This window comes from Eulemur rufifrons, chromosome 27 (assembly GCF_041146395.1).
Source record: "Eulemur rufifrons isolate Redbay chromosome 27, OSU_ERuf_1, whole genome shotgun sequence".
In the NCBI taxonomy this organism is placed as follows: Eukaryota; Metazoa; Chordata; class Mammalia; order Primates; family Lemuridae; genus Eulemur; species Eulemur rufifrons.
The window spans coordinates 17,167,422-17,181,130 of record NC_091009.1 but is presented as its reverse complement, the minus strand read 5'-3'; positions in this window follow the sequence as shown (position 1 = coordinate 17,181,130).

The following is a 13,709-nucleotide window of genomic DNA, read 5'->3' as shown; positions in this document are numbered from 1 at the left end:
AGAAGGGATTTGGGGAACAGGAGATCCATGGAGATCCAGACATGCAGAAGCTCTCAGCGTCGGCTTGTCTGGCAGCTTAGAGTAGGTGCTTTGCCTGGAGGGGTTGAGTACTCAGCCTGGCTGAAGCTTGCCTGGGACCTTCCCTGTCATTGTCCCTCCTGACCTGAGAGAAGCTGTAGGTGCCCCAATGGCTCAGTGGGAAGATGAAATGCCAAGTTGATCTAACAAGTCAAACATCAGCAAGTGGATATAGTCATAATGGTTAAAATTGTTTTAAATTCGGCCTCATTTTCCCCCTCTGGCCTTCCTAGACTGTCCAGGTGTCAGCAGGCTGACAAGCCATCAATTTTCCGTATGGCAGAAGGCTGTCTGGGCAGGTCTGGAGACTGGCCTGCAAGGACTCATCAGAGTTCTTATATTCCTTTCAGGACGAAGCCGTAGGAGGCTGGTGCACAGACCAGGGAAGCAACTCGGGCATCTTTGGGGAGTAGAAAAAGTGGAGAAAAGACTGAACTGACCGCTATTCTGGATGAGAAGGACTATGACTGTATATGGTATTTGGAGGCTGGTGAGGTCTGGGACACTTGAGTGATATGGCTGTGCTGTGACTGATGTCACCCAGACAGAATGTCCATCCCAGTTAGGTAACAGGTAGGGAACTAGGGTTCTGAGGGTCTCAGGTATAACGTCCTGAGGGCTTCTTTGGGACCAAAGATAATAAAGGTGTATCTCTTACGCATCTTAGTGCTTTAGAAATGCTGTAACTCAGGGCTCTATGAATCCCTGGGTCAAGAAGAGGAACAGGTGGAGGAAGGGGCAAGTTTGATAAACCAGAGAAGAAAGTCTGGTGATCAAAACCAGGAGACAAACCTGAGGGTGGCATCAGGTGCTGAGTATTACGCTGGGTACGCCGGGGTTACGTGCTATTCAGTAATGGATGTGTGTGTACACGGGGAGGCAGGCTGGGTGAATATCCGAATCAGGGCCATGGCTCAGGGATGACTTTTTCTGAGCTGCCGTAGGTGTGGTATATGGGCAGGCCACTCTCGTCAGAGGGACGGAGAGAGAATGGAACAAACAGCCAAGTCTGTTTAGTGCCGAGTGTGTTCACCTGGTTAAAGACTAATTTCCTAGTTCCAAATATGGAATTGAGAGCATGTTCATTTTCCTCTAGCCAAGTGGCCCTTTACAGGCAGATCAAAGACTCTAGTGATAGGTAAATAGAAAAGGAGCTTCACTGCTACCTCCCTTAGTCTCCAGATCTGGTGGGCAAGTTAAAGGAGTTTCCCAGCCCAAGAGAGAGTAAAGGTTTGGAGCTCTTGCTACTCCCAGCAAGGTGCAGGGCTTGCAGAGAGGGGATTTGCTACCCCAGCTTCCTGCAGGCCCTTGGACAGCAGCGGTCTGGTCAGAAAAGGGTAACAAATGAGTCAGCAAGTTATGATGGGTTTAAGTGTAACAGCCTGGATGGAGTTCATGTTCTGTTACCTCGGGCTTCCAGAAAGAAAACCAGAGATGGCCTCTTTCATAGGACTAAGCAAGTATAGTCCTTGTCTCACTGAGAACAGCCAGGTATTCACAGTCTAGGTCACCAGGCAAGGGATGACCATATAATTCATCATTCAAGTAGACACTTTAGAGAGTGAAAGTGGACATTAGTAGTTATGTTGGCAAAACAGGTGTAAACTTGGGCATCTCTGGACAATCAAGACCTGTAGCCTCCCAACTCTGACACACTGACCCATTCCTTCCCATTTTATTATAAAAAGCTAGCTATGCTCTTAAATTCAAGCATAGCATTTGAGTCTAAAGTAGGATTGTCAGATAAAACATAAGATGCCCTGTTAAATTTGAATTTCAGATTAACAAACACTTTTTTAGTATAAGTATCCCCTAAATATTTCATAAGACATATTAAAAAATTGTTGTTTATTTGAAATTAAAATGTAACTGGGCATCCTGTACTTTCCTTTGCTACTGGCAACTCTAATCTAAACCACTGTCTTATATCCTTATTTCATCATCCTGTTCATGATGTGAGGCTTTTAGGCTTCAACTGATTTAGGGCATAGTTTGGTTGCTAAAAGGAGATGGAGGCATCTGTCCCAATTGGCCCAGTTACCTGAGCTACAGAAATCAGCTTTCTTAAATTTCTGTGTGCCAGGAATAGGCTGGGACTCGGTCCCAGTGCCAAGGGTGTGTTGGGCCGGCAGGTGAGAGTGGGACAAGGAGCTGAGTGGGTAAGCATCCTCTCCCCACCAGACATCCACCTTTGCTTGATCTCCTAGCCCGTGGTTCTCACCCTGGCTGCACATTGGAATCATCTGGGGAGCTTTTAAACCCACTGATGCTTGGGCCCCAGCCTCCAGACCAATTAAAACACGATCTCTAGGGCTGAGCTCTGGCATCCATGGGTTTCAAAAGCTCCCCAGGTGATTTTAACAGAACCTTAAACAGAACCTCTGATTTCATCAGAACCATGAGAACCATTGACCTACGCCTTCACTCTGATCCCAGTGGCCTCCGTTCTGCTTGTTTGATTCCTCTGCTTCAATACCCTCCCTGTAGTATTGGACATTTTAGAGTCCAGAAAATATGACTGCAGCACATGTTCCATGTCAGAATGGTGGCGTGGTTGGGATTTGCCTGGAAGAGTTGCTTGTCCTTCCAGGACCTTGTCTCATGCGGACTCCTGGCTCTCTGCAAACCTCCTTCCTCTCTCCTGCTCCAGCCTCTCTCTAGCTTTGGCTTTCCCTGCCTTCCGCATCTCTGCTCACATGTCAATTCCCAGTTCACAGCTGATCTCCTCCTCTCAGGCACAGCCAGTGGCTGGCCTCTTGGCTTGCACTGAGGACCCCTCCGGAGAGCTGTCTCTGCAGCCCATAGTGATGGCACTGCTGCTGTCTAGGACCCCGCCTCTTCCTGGCTTCTGCCCCAGGGGGACCAAGCCCCAGACATTTGGCCAGAGGGAAAATCCAGATTTTGCATTTCCAGAGCAGGGATTGATTGGTGGATGCTTCAAGGCTGCTGTATCAAAGTGCCATATTCTTTCCAAGAAGCCGGGGAGGATACTGCGGACAGGCGGCAGAAAGGAGTGAGCCATGTTTTGCTTTCCAAATGGCAGTAAGAAGGGCCTGGCAGTGGCACCCTGTCCACACATCACTGAAAACGGACTCTCCTGCCCCATTTGGAATTCGACCCAGTGAACTTGAATGAGCTCTGGACAATGACCAATGCAGACCCCTGAGCAGGATACAGCAAGAGCTTTTGGGTTATTCATTCACTGAGTACGTACCATCTGCCAACGACTATGCTACATGCAGAGTGTACACTGGTGAATAAAACAGATATGGTCCCTGGAGCCTATGAATCTTACCATCTAGTCAGAAATCATTGAAAAGAATAAGAATATGGAGGAAAACCGGGATGGAAATACTGGAGCCGAGTGAGGGTGAGATTGAAGTGCCTGAACACACAGTGCCTTTGAAATGTGGCGTTTCACCCAGCCAGCAATCAACCTCTGGACCCTTCTGAGGCACAAGGCCACACACTCAAACTCTTTAAGCAAACAATAGGCTAGTGCACATGGAGCTATTTCTTAAACCCAACTGTTCACACAGCAGCTACAAATCTGTTCAGACAGAAGCCCCCGCCCCCATCCACAACTGTCTACGACAGATGCTCAGCAGTGTTGCCTCTCGACACCGGCTCGCAGTCGGGATGGGAGAGCAGGTTTGAACGTCTGCGGCTCCTGGAGCTTCGCAAGCTGCGTCTTCTGTGCCTAGAGGCAGCTTCTCCTCTCCCCTGCTCTCCTCTCAGAACAATAATGATTTTTTAGAGGCCTAATAAGGAGGGTTTGCATTGAATTATTAAACAATGAGCATTGAACGATGTGCTTTCTTTTTTTCTTTTTCAGTACCTCAAGCTTTTCCCAGTCAATGTTTTCTTGCACCAAGGTAAAGATGTGTATAAATAACATCAAAGCAGACGATGTCTTCTTATTTAGTATTTTACCAACTTTTGAAACCCCATGCCCTTTAATAAACTTTGAAATGTCTCATGCCTTCCTTTCATTTTCTGAAATTCAAAATAAATTAAATATAAGGGAGCACAAAAGCACGAGAAGAAAGCATTGCTTTGTTTTCCAACTGGGCCCCCAAGCCGGCTCCCTTGAGATGCTGGTGGGCGAGCACAAGCACCACCCCCCACCCCCAGTTGCTGAGAATCATTGTTCCAAATGGCAATATTCACATTTGCCATGCTCACTCGAGGGGAACTTTCCATTAGCAATTTCAGTAGTAAACATTTTCTATGTGCAATAAAATAGGAAATGTGACCAGTGAAAAATTGAGACAGACTTTATACAAATAAAACAAGAATTTGTGCAACCACGTGAGCATTGTGCCTTTGAAATGGCCATTTGGGTGGCCTCCACATGTTTCTAGGGCTGACACCATTGCTCAAAAAAAATTGTGGGGTGCTCATCTAGTGTCGCACAGGGAAAACAGCAGGCGCTTTGGAGTCAGGTGCTCTGGCTGCAAATCAAGTTTTGTCACTTTTAGATGGTGCCACCTTGTCTTAGGCATTTAACTTCTTTCTGAGCCTCAGTTTCCTCATTGGTAAAATGAGAAAAAAAATGAATGTAAAGTGTCCGCACATCCCAGAAAGCCCAATAAGTAGTTATTAAGAACATTAACTACCACTAATGACATGTCTTTTTGAATTTCATTCAAAGATCTTTGAGAAGGATTTTTCAAAAATCCCAAGTGTTTTAAAGTCAAAACTAGGAGAATAGAAGTGGATAATAAATGGCTGGCAATTCTAGTTTTGGTGGGGGAAAAAATTTTGTTGCTATAGTCACCAGCCTAAAATTTTATGCGGTTCATTAAGTGACTCTGAAGTTAACTCCAAAAGATGTTTCCAAAATGTTCTGAATCACCACACTCTCCTTGGAATTGGGCATGGGCTCACTGGGTGGCCCCTTTGAAGTGGATTCAACTCCTTTGAAAGTTTGAGCAAGTTGTTTGGTGTCAAAGAAATTCTCTTTGCTTTACGGTCACACGACATATATGGACCCTGTAAAAAAGGCGTAATTGTTGTAATTCTGCCTTGCCATTTCCTCTATGTCCAGGTATATGTCTTCCTTTTTTGAACAGTGGTGTGTAGTAACCAAAGATCTTTTTCTCTTTTTCCTTTTTTTCCCCTTTGATTTCTGAACCTTTGCAACTGACGCAGGAAAATGAGACCCAGTCCCTGCTACCAAAAGCTACCGAGATTATTCCACAGTTTCAGAGGCTTTCAGGCTTCCATTTTCCTCATCTCACCCCAGATGCCAGGCATACGCGATAGCAGCAAAAACAAAGTCTGTTGCATTTTTGGAATGTTATTAATGCTTAAGCAGCCCAGGGATTGCAACAACTGAGATAGACATCGCCACCCCCCACTTCTTTTTTTTCTCTAGAGAGCAAAGAGCAACTTTTTTTATCCAGAGAGCAAGGGGAATTTTGTCCAGAAGTCTCCCAAATGCATTCTGATCTCCCTCTGCTTGTCACCCCAGCCCCACAACTCCCGTCTCTATTTCCCCATAGGCAAACCACGTTAGGTGTAGACAGTGATATTACACAATAGAAGTACAAACCCAGTGTTTGTGTAGGGCAATTTTAATGGTACTGCTGAGCTCCACCCTTCCTCCCACTAACAACATCAGAAAGGGAGTTAGCGAGGGACAAAATCATCTGTTATTGTCTCTGCATGGATTTGAAAATTGCTCCCCCCAGGGTCTTCTAGGGGTTTTAAGGATAAAGGTGTTCATCCAACTGAAAAAATTGTATTTCTACAAGCAATTTAAGATTCAGCGTGTCTGGCAATTCACATTTTTTTAAAGGATGAGAAAATGCAGCATGAAATGTGAATATGCATGCTGTGTCGGGGAACTTCGGAACCTTTCACTGTCATCTTGCAGCCTTTACGATGGAAGCTCTTGAGGATGTTGGATTATAAAAGTCATTCTCTCATTTCTGGGACTTGAGGACATGTCTCTGAGCATATGTGAGATCATAAATGTGCTTTGAGCTCAATGGAAGAGAGGTTTATCTTCAATACTGACATTTCTACTTCTCTAATAAAATCGTATTGTGCCTCTTCTTATGAAAAGTCCTATTTGCTCTTCCTCTGGCCTAGGGCTGATGCAATTCACCCTCTAGAGCCAGCGTGGCCGGCAGCAACAGGGCCGACTGGGTTAGCTGCTGTAGGCAGGAGACTGACCACAGGGGAAGTGAGCAAATAAGTAAACATATTGAGGATAAGGAGAGCCAGTTCTCTCACTGTTGGAGAGATCTGTATTTGAGTTACAAATACAGGAATGAGGAAGGCTAGAATAAACCCTATGATGTTGGATTAGAATTGAAGATATAGGTGTAAACTCCTGGTTTTTAATGTAAACAGATAATTAACATAGATATATGTATATTATGTGTATATATATAGAGAGAAATATATACGTACCTAGATGTACAGATATACACGTCTATCATCTATCTATATCCTCTATCTAGTTTCCTAGCTCTAGCTGCACAGAGTCTCTAGAAGGAAAGACCCTAGCAATAAGCATACCTAGAAGCCATATCTTGGCTTCTAAATATCCTTCTCAGCCGGGTGCGGTGGCTCACGCCTGTAATCCTAGCACTCTGGGAGGCCGAGGCAGGAGGATCATTCAAGGTCAGGAGTTCAAGATCAGCCTGATCAAGAGCGAGACCCCGTCTCTACTAAAAATAGAAAGAAATTATATGGACAGCTAAAATATATATATAGAAAAAATTAGCCGGGCATGGTGGTGCATGCCTGTAGTCCCAGCTACTCGGGAGGCTGAGGCAGGAGGATTGCTTGAGCTCGGAAGTTGGAGGTTGCTGTGAGCTAGGCTGATGCCATGGCACTCTAGCCTGGGCAACAGAGTGACACTGTCTCAAAAAAAAAAAAAAAAAAAAATCATTCTCTATTAAAAGGAAATAGGACTCCTTCCAGAAATGGCTGGTTCCAGGATGCGGTAGGCTTAATCCTGGCCCACTCGAAGATATCCACACCTTATTCAGAAAAAAGATCTTTGCAAATGTGATTAAGGATTTTAAAATGAGGAGATTATCCTGGATTATCTGGGTGGGCCCTAAATGCCATTAGAAGTGTCCTTATTAGAGAGAGACCGAGGGAGATTACAGACAGAAGGGGAGGTGACAACGTGGCCACAGAGGCAGTGATCTGGCCACAGTCAAGGAGTGGCGGCATTTACCGCAAGCTGGGAGAAGCCAGGAACAGATCCTCCCCTAGAGCCTCTCGAGGGAGTGTGGTCTTGTCCAGAGATACTTGGTCCGGCTTCTGGCCTCCTAAATTCATGACAGAGTAAGTTTCTGTTGTTCTAAACCAGCAGATGCATGGTAATTTGTGGCAGCAGCCACAGGAAGCTAATATCCAGGCCGGGGGCGAGGAGTGTGCAAGATAAGCCTGGAGTGTCTTGTTGTGCCAGACAGTAAGGTAATGCTCAGGAATGAAAAGGACACAGGGACCAGCTGGAAGGGGCTTCCACAGGCCAAACTCAAGGCAATTAATATAATTACTGAAGGTAATATAATATATTACAACTCACTATAAATACAGCAGAAATCCGTGAGTCCAGAGTGACATAAACAAATGAAAGAAAAAAGAGAAAATCCATCTCATCATATAATGCTAATACACCTAGAACTAATACACCTGGAAAGAATGATGGAATTAGAGTATCACCATTTGGCAGCCATCATAATGAAAATCAATTTAGGCAAGAATCATGATTGGATGCAAAATCTAGGGAATGAAAGTTTGATGAGAAACAGGATATTTACATCATCTCATAGCATCTCCCAATAAAATGCTTATTAACTCCTTATTAATAAGTGCAAAATGCTTACCAATTAGCTTTACTGTAGGGAAGCTTGGCAGACACTAGCTTAGCTGAGTGACCAAATTTAATTGCATCAGTAATGGGACAAATCGACATCATGTACCCCGATATGGTACACCGAGAAGAGCAAAGCATTACTCTGTGGTTTCTGCCCAAAATGCATGACCTAAAGCTAATCATGAGGAACTATCAGACAAACTCAAACTGAGGAATATTCTACAGAATAACTGGCTGTACTCTTTGAAAATGTCAAAAGCATGCAGGACAAGGAAAGTCTGAGAAATTGTTCCAAGTTAAAGGAGACCAAAAGACATAATTAAATGCAGTGTCTGATCCTGGATTGGATTCTGGACCCATAAAGGATATCATTGGGACAGATGGTAAAATTCGAACGTTATTTGTGAATTAGATGGTAATATTTTACCAATGTTTGTGCTGTAGTTATAGGAGAATGTCCTTGTTTTTAGGAAATGCATGCTAAAGTATTAAGATATAATGGGACATTATGTCTACATCTTCCTCTCAAATTGTTTGGGAAAATAATGTATAAAATATACAGGAGGAATAAAAGAGAAATGTGGTGAAATGTTAACAATTGAGGAATCTGGGTGAAGGGCATACGGGAGTTCTTTGAGGTATTCTTGCAATATTTTTGTAAGTTTGAAATAATTTCTAAATAAAAAGTTAAAAAAGAAAAAAACTACCATTATTCTGCCATGGTACCCTACCACTTCCGTTCACTTACAGAGTGCCCATGGCATTATTTAGAAAAGTGAAAGGACATTGGAGGGAAAGTCAGGGTACCTGATTCTGCTACTCTCTGTGTCAGCCTGGGCAGGTAACTTAACCTCTCTGATCCTCAGTTGCCTCAGCTTTATCGTGCTCTGCTTTTCTATACCGAAGGCAATTGGTTCCACTAGTTGGTTTACTTCAGATTTAAAAGGAACCAGCGATCGCGTAGTTAAAAATTATTGCTTTGGAATTCGGAGTACGGCTAGTGGACATTGGACATCATTTCATTTCTTTTTGAACAAAAATATTCTAAAATTAGATTGTGGTGATGGCTGAATATTGGTGGAAAACACTGAATTGTGCACTTTAAACAGATGAATTAGGTGGTATGTGAATGATGTCTCCATAAAGCTGTTAAAATCATTGCTGTTGCTTTTCTCACCTCCCAGCCGATCGTGATTCTTTATGGCTAGAGTAAGGACGGCCGTGACAGAATGGGGATGGTTTAACAGCAGAGAAGATACAGGCAGGGTGGGAAAGACAAGAGCCCAGGAGCAAGAAGCCTTCCAGAACTGCTGAAGGAAAGTGTGTGCCTTCCAGCTTCTGTCATCATCCTCTGTCCTCTCTCTCCGTACAAGGTTCCTGGGTGACCACATCCTTTAATGTGGCCTCAACTCCCTCCCATAGGTTGGTGACTACCCATGTGATTTAGGATTAGACTTTGCTGCAAGTAAGAGAAAACTAAAATATTGGTGGTTTAAGAGCTTGAACGAAAGCGAAGTTTTGGATTTTTTTCTGAGTAAATAGTCCAGAAGCTCCATGAGGTCAGAGATCCCGTCTCTAGTTCTCCACTTACAGCCTCACAGGCTGAGCGCTCATCGGCTTCAGGAAGTGTTATTCACATACGCAGTATGAATGGTTCCTTCTGGGTAGTGCAAAATGACAGCCCTGACCAGGATTCTTCTCTCTAGTTCTTCTTTAAGGGATCTCAACCTTATCGTCCAAGAGGGCAGCATTTATCTTCCAGGCAGAAAATGAAGGAAGGGACAGATATAAAAGAAGGGGCACAGAGTACATATGGGCTGAATCTTGAGTAAGGTCTTCAAAACTTCTCCCGTGACATACCCACTTACATTTCATTGTCTAGGCCACATGTCTTAGCCATGTGACTATACCCAGTTGCAAGTGAAGCTGGGAAATGTAGTTTTTATTCCAGGTGGCCATGCACCCAGCCAAAATAAAATGGGAGAGGGAGGAGGAATTCTATTAAGATAGAATAAGAAGCAATAAATATTGGAGGACACCTAGCAGTCTTGGTCCCTCTTTCCAATCCATACTTCTAGTCCAAATGCATACGTTTGATTGTCTCCTGGACATCTCTACGTGGATGTCTCAAAGACAATAAAACTGAACCTGCCCTAAATGGAAAGCATTGTGTTTGCCCACCCCAGTCCCATCCCAGAGCTGCTCTCTCTCCTGTGATCTCCATCTGAGTGAATGGCAATGTCATCCACCTAGTTGGATGGGAATCATCTTAGATGCCTTCATTTCCTCCACTGCCTGCTCGCTACCTCTGCCCTACTAGTCCTGCCTCCTAAATGGCTCTCAGCTCCCTTTCTTCCACCTGTTCTCATTACTTTAGCTCAGACTCTCATTTTATTTTCTGGTCTGGATTACTACAGGGGCCATAAACTGGACCTCCTGCCTCTGGGCTGTGCCCACTACAATTCTTTCCCTACTTTGTGCCCAGTGTGCTCTTTGTAAACATAAACCTAATTTTGACCTACCTCTCCGCAAAACTCTCCAGTGGTTTCCCCACACCTTCGGTGGTAAAGTTCACTTTCTTCAAGCACGGCACACAGGGCCCTTCAGGATCTGGCCTCTGCCTGTCTCTCCCTGCCACACAACCTTTGATCCACTCGAACTGAATGACCTGTAGTTCCTTAAACAGTCAGCTGCTCGATGCCCCTGCCTTTGCACGAGCCACCCATTCGGTCTGAAATGACCTTCCCATTTTTGTTTAATTCCTACTTATTCAAATCTCAGCATTGCTTCCCCAATGAAGTTTTCCTGGGTTCCTCAATCTGATTTCTTTACTTATTTGGACAGGGTGTCACTCTATTGCCCAGACTACAGTGCAGTGGCATCATCATAGCTCACTGCAACCTCAAACTTCTGGCTCAAGAGATCCTCCTGCCTCAGCCTCCTTTGTAGAGACAGGTTCTCATTGTTTCACTCAGGCTGCTCTTGAATTCCCCCTGGCCTCAAGCAATCCTCCTGCCTCAGCCTCCCAAGTGCTGGGATTACTGGTGTGAGCCACAGTGCCCAGCCCCCAATCTGATTTAGATGTTCTTCCTCTTACCCTTAATACACTATCCATAATTATCTCAGTACTCATTCATTTGTGTATCTTTCCCACTACTCTATAAGCTTTTCAAAGGCTGGGATCTTGTCATTTTTGCTTTTGCATCCCAAATGCCTAGCACATAAATATTTGATGAGTAAATAAATATGCCAGGCTCAATCCTACACATGTTTATATGTAGTATTTAATTCTTATACAGCGCCTTTGAAAAACATTCATTTTATGAATGGGGAAACAGGCTCGGGAGAATTGCATGACATGTGAAAGACCACAGAAATGGAAATTACATCCAATGTTCTTGCCTCCCCGTGTGTTTCTAGCTAGACAAATAACACTTATGGCTGTTTTGAATTGAAATATGGATGTAACGTCCACCCTGAGTCCATTATCAGAGGTGTGTCTTTCTTCTCTTTCTCCAAATTCCTGAGTCTATGAACACAGTTCTAGGATACTTATAAAAAGATAGAGGTCTTGTTTCTTTGCCTCCTGGAAAAACATTTTTATTAATCCCTACCAGTGGAGTCTGTTTCTTTACTCATCCACTTCTCAATGAATATTTATTAAACACCAACTCTGTGTTAACGTCAGCTTGATTTACACACAAACAGGCAGAAACTAAGATGTTGCAGCCATTATCGGAATCTTTTATCTTTTTGTTGGAGTCAAGGAGATTCAGCCTGTGTCTAAGGATAGTTGCAAATGAAGAACAAACAGCAGAGCTGTACGTGTGTGCTCAAGGTCACATGTTATTGTTCCTTCTTAAGGCGTGTACAATCCTTGTATTGGAAACAGGTTTCAGGTACAATAAACAATGTGCTCCCTTATCTCAGATGCACTAAGGTGGTTCAGCCAGTTGTTTACCACTCAGGTATTCCGTAGTCAGCAGTGTTCATACAATAATGATACCTTTAAATTCCCTAATGCTCTACTCTCCCAAAAGGTAATAAGAAATCGAAACTGTATACTGCTTAAATGAATTCATTTGTGTGGAGAACAAAGCCATTTTTATACAGGCCTGCAACGTCCGTTTGACTAGAAGTCAGGATATTTTACACAAGCAGCAGGATCCATCCCCCTGAAATTGATTCAAGTTTTCTCTGATAGGAGGGGCAGGAAAGGAAAATGAAAAGCACGTGATTATAACTGCAGCTGGAAGCAGTCCCAATTACAAGAGCAGTTCTGTAAAATTATTCTTTTGGTTTCACCTTAAATTATCTTAATGGAACAGTAGTGTTTAGTAGGAGTAAAGAAAAGCAGGGAAAGGAAAGCTGGAAGTTTTTATTTATTCATTCAACAAATAGTGAGCACCCACGACATGGAAAGCACCACCCCGAGGACCTGTGGAAACATGAAGATTAGTCAGACAAGAGGTCAGCCCTCAAGACAATACAATACAGCAGGCAAGTTAACACACACACACACACACACACACACACACACAAACATGCACGTGCCTGTATTATTCTCACTAATCAAACTCACTAGTGGAACTTTCGCTACCTAAACCCAGGAGCCAAACAGATTCTGATACATTTTAGAATAAATCCATCTCTATCCCAGCTTTCATTACTTGCTTTCCAAAACTGAAGGACCTCCAGCCATCAGTGCCTAGACTCACAGTCCAGTCAGTCTCCACACTCAGGAACCTGATTGCTGTGGCTAGCAGGATACTTTGGTACTGTGTAAATGTGATAAGGGTGCTAAGAGTGGCCCCAAATACCATGAGACTTAGAGGAGTGTGAGAGACCTTCCAATAATGTACAATTACATGGAGAACACATTTTAACTGAGCTTTGAGCGATGGGTAGAATGTTTTATCTCCAACCTCAGTGCCATCTGGCAATCCTTTTGCTTCATATACCCCCTTGCCAAATCTCCCTTCTAAGCCTTCTACCACTGTTTCAAGTCCCCTACCTGTATCTGCCCCCATTCACCCTCAGAAAGACCTTATCTCTTACTTGATACAGAAAATAGAAACTGACAGCCATGACCACGTTCCTCCTCCCCAATAAAAACCACCCAACCTTTCTACATTTTCTCCATCATCCATCCTTATCTCATTCCCATCTGTCTCAAAGGAAGGTGTGTTAGGGTTCTCCAGAGAAACAGAATCAATAAAAGATATATATATTCTTCGTATACATACACAAATATATATGTGCATATATATTTGTGTGTATATGTTATATATATATTAAGGGAACTAACATCTGTATTATGGGAATTAGCTCACACAATTACAGAGGCTGAGAAGTCCCATGATCTGCTCTCTGCAAGTTGGAGAACCAAGTGTAGTTCAGTCTGAGTCTGAAGTCCCGAGAACCCAGGGAGCTGATGATGTAACTCCCAGTCCGAGGCTAAAGGCCTGAAAATCTGCAGTGGGGTGTCACTGGTATAAGTTCTGGAATTCAAAGACCCAGGAACCAGAAGAGCTGATGTGCAAGAGCAGGGGATGACGGATGTCCCAGCTCGAGAAGAGAGAGAGGAAATTCACCCTTCCTCTGCCTTTTTGTTCTATTTGTGCCCTCAAAGCATTGGATAATGCCCACCCACATTATGGGGGATGGATCTTCTTTGCTCAATTTAATGATTCATTTAATCTCTTCCAGAAATGCCCTCAGAGACACACCCATAAATGGGGCTTTATCCGCTCCCTGGGCATCCATTAGTCTAGTCAAGTTGAAA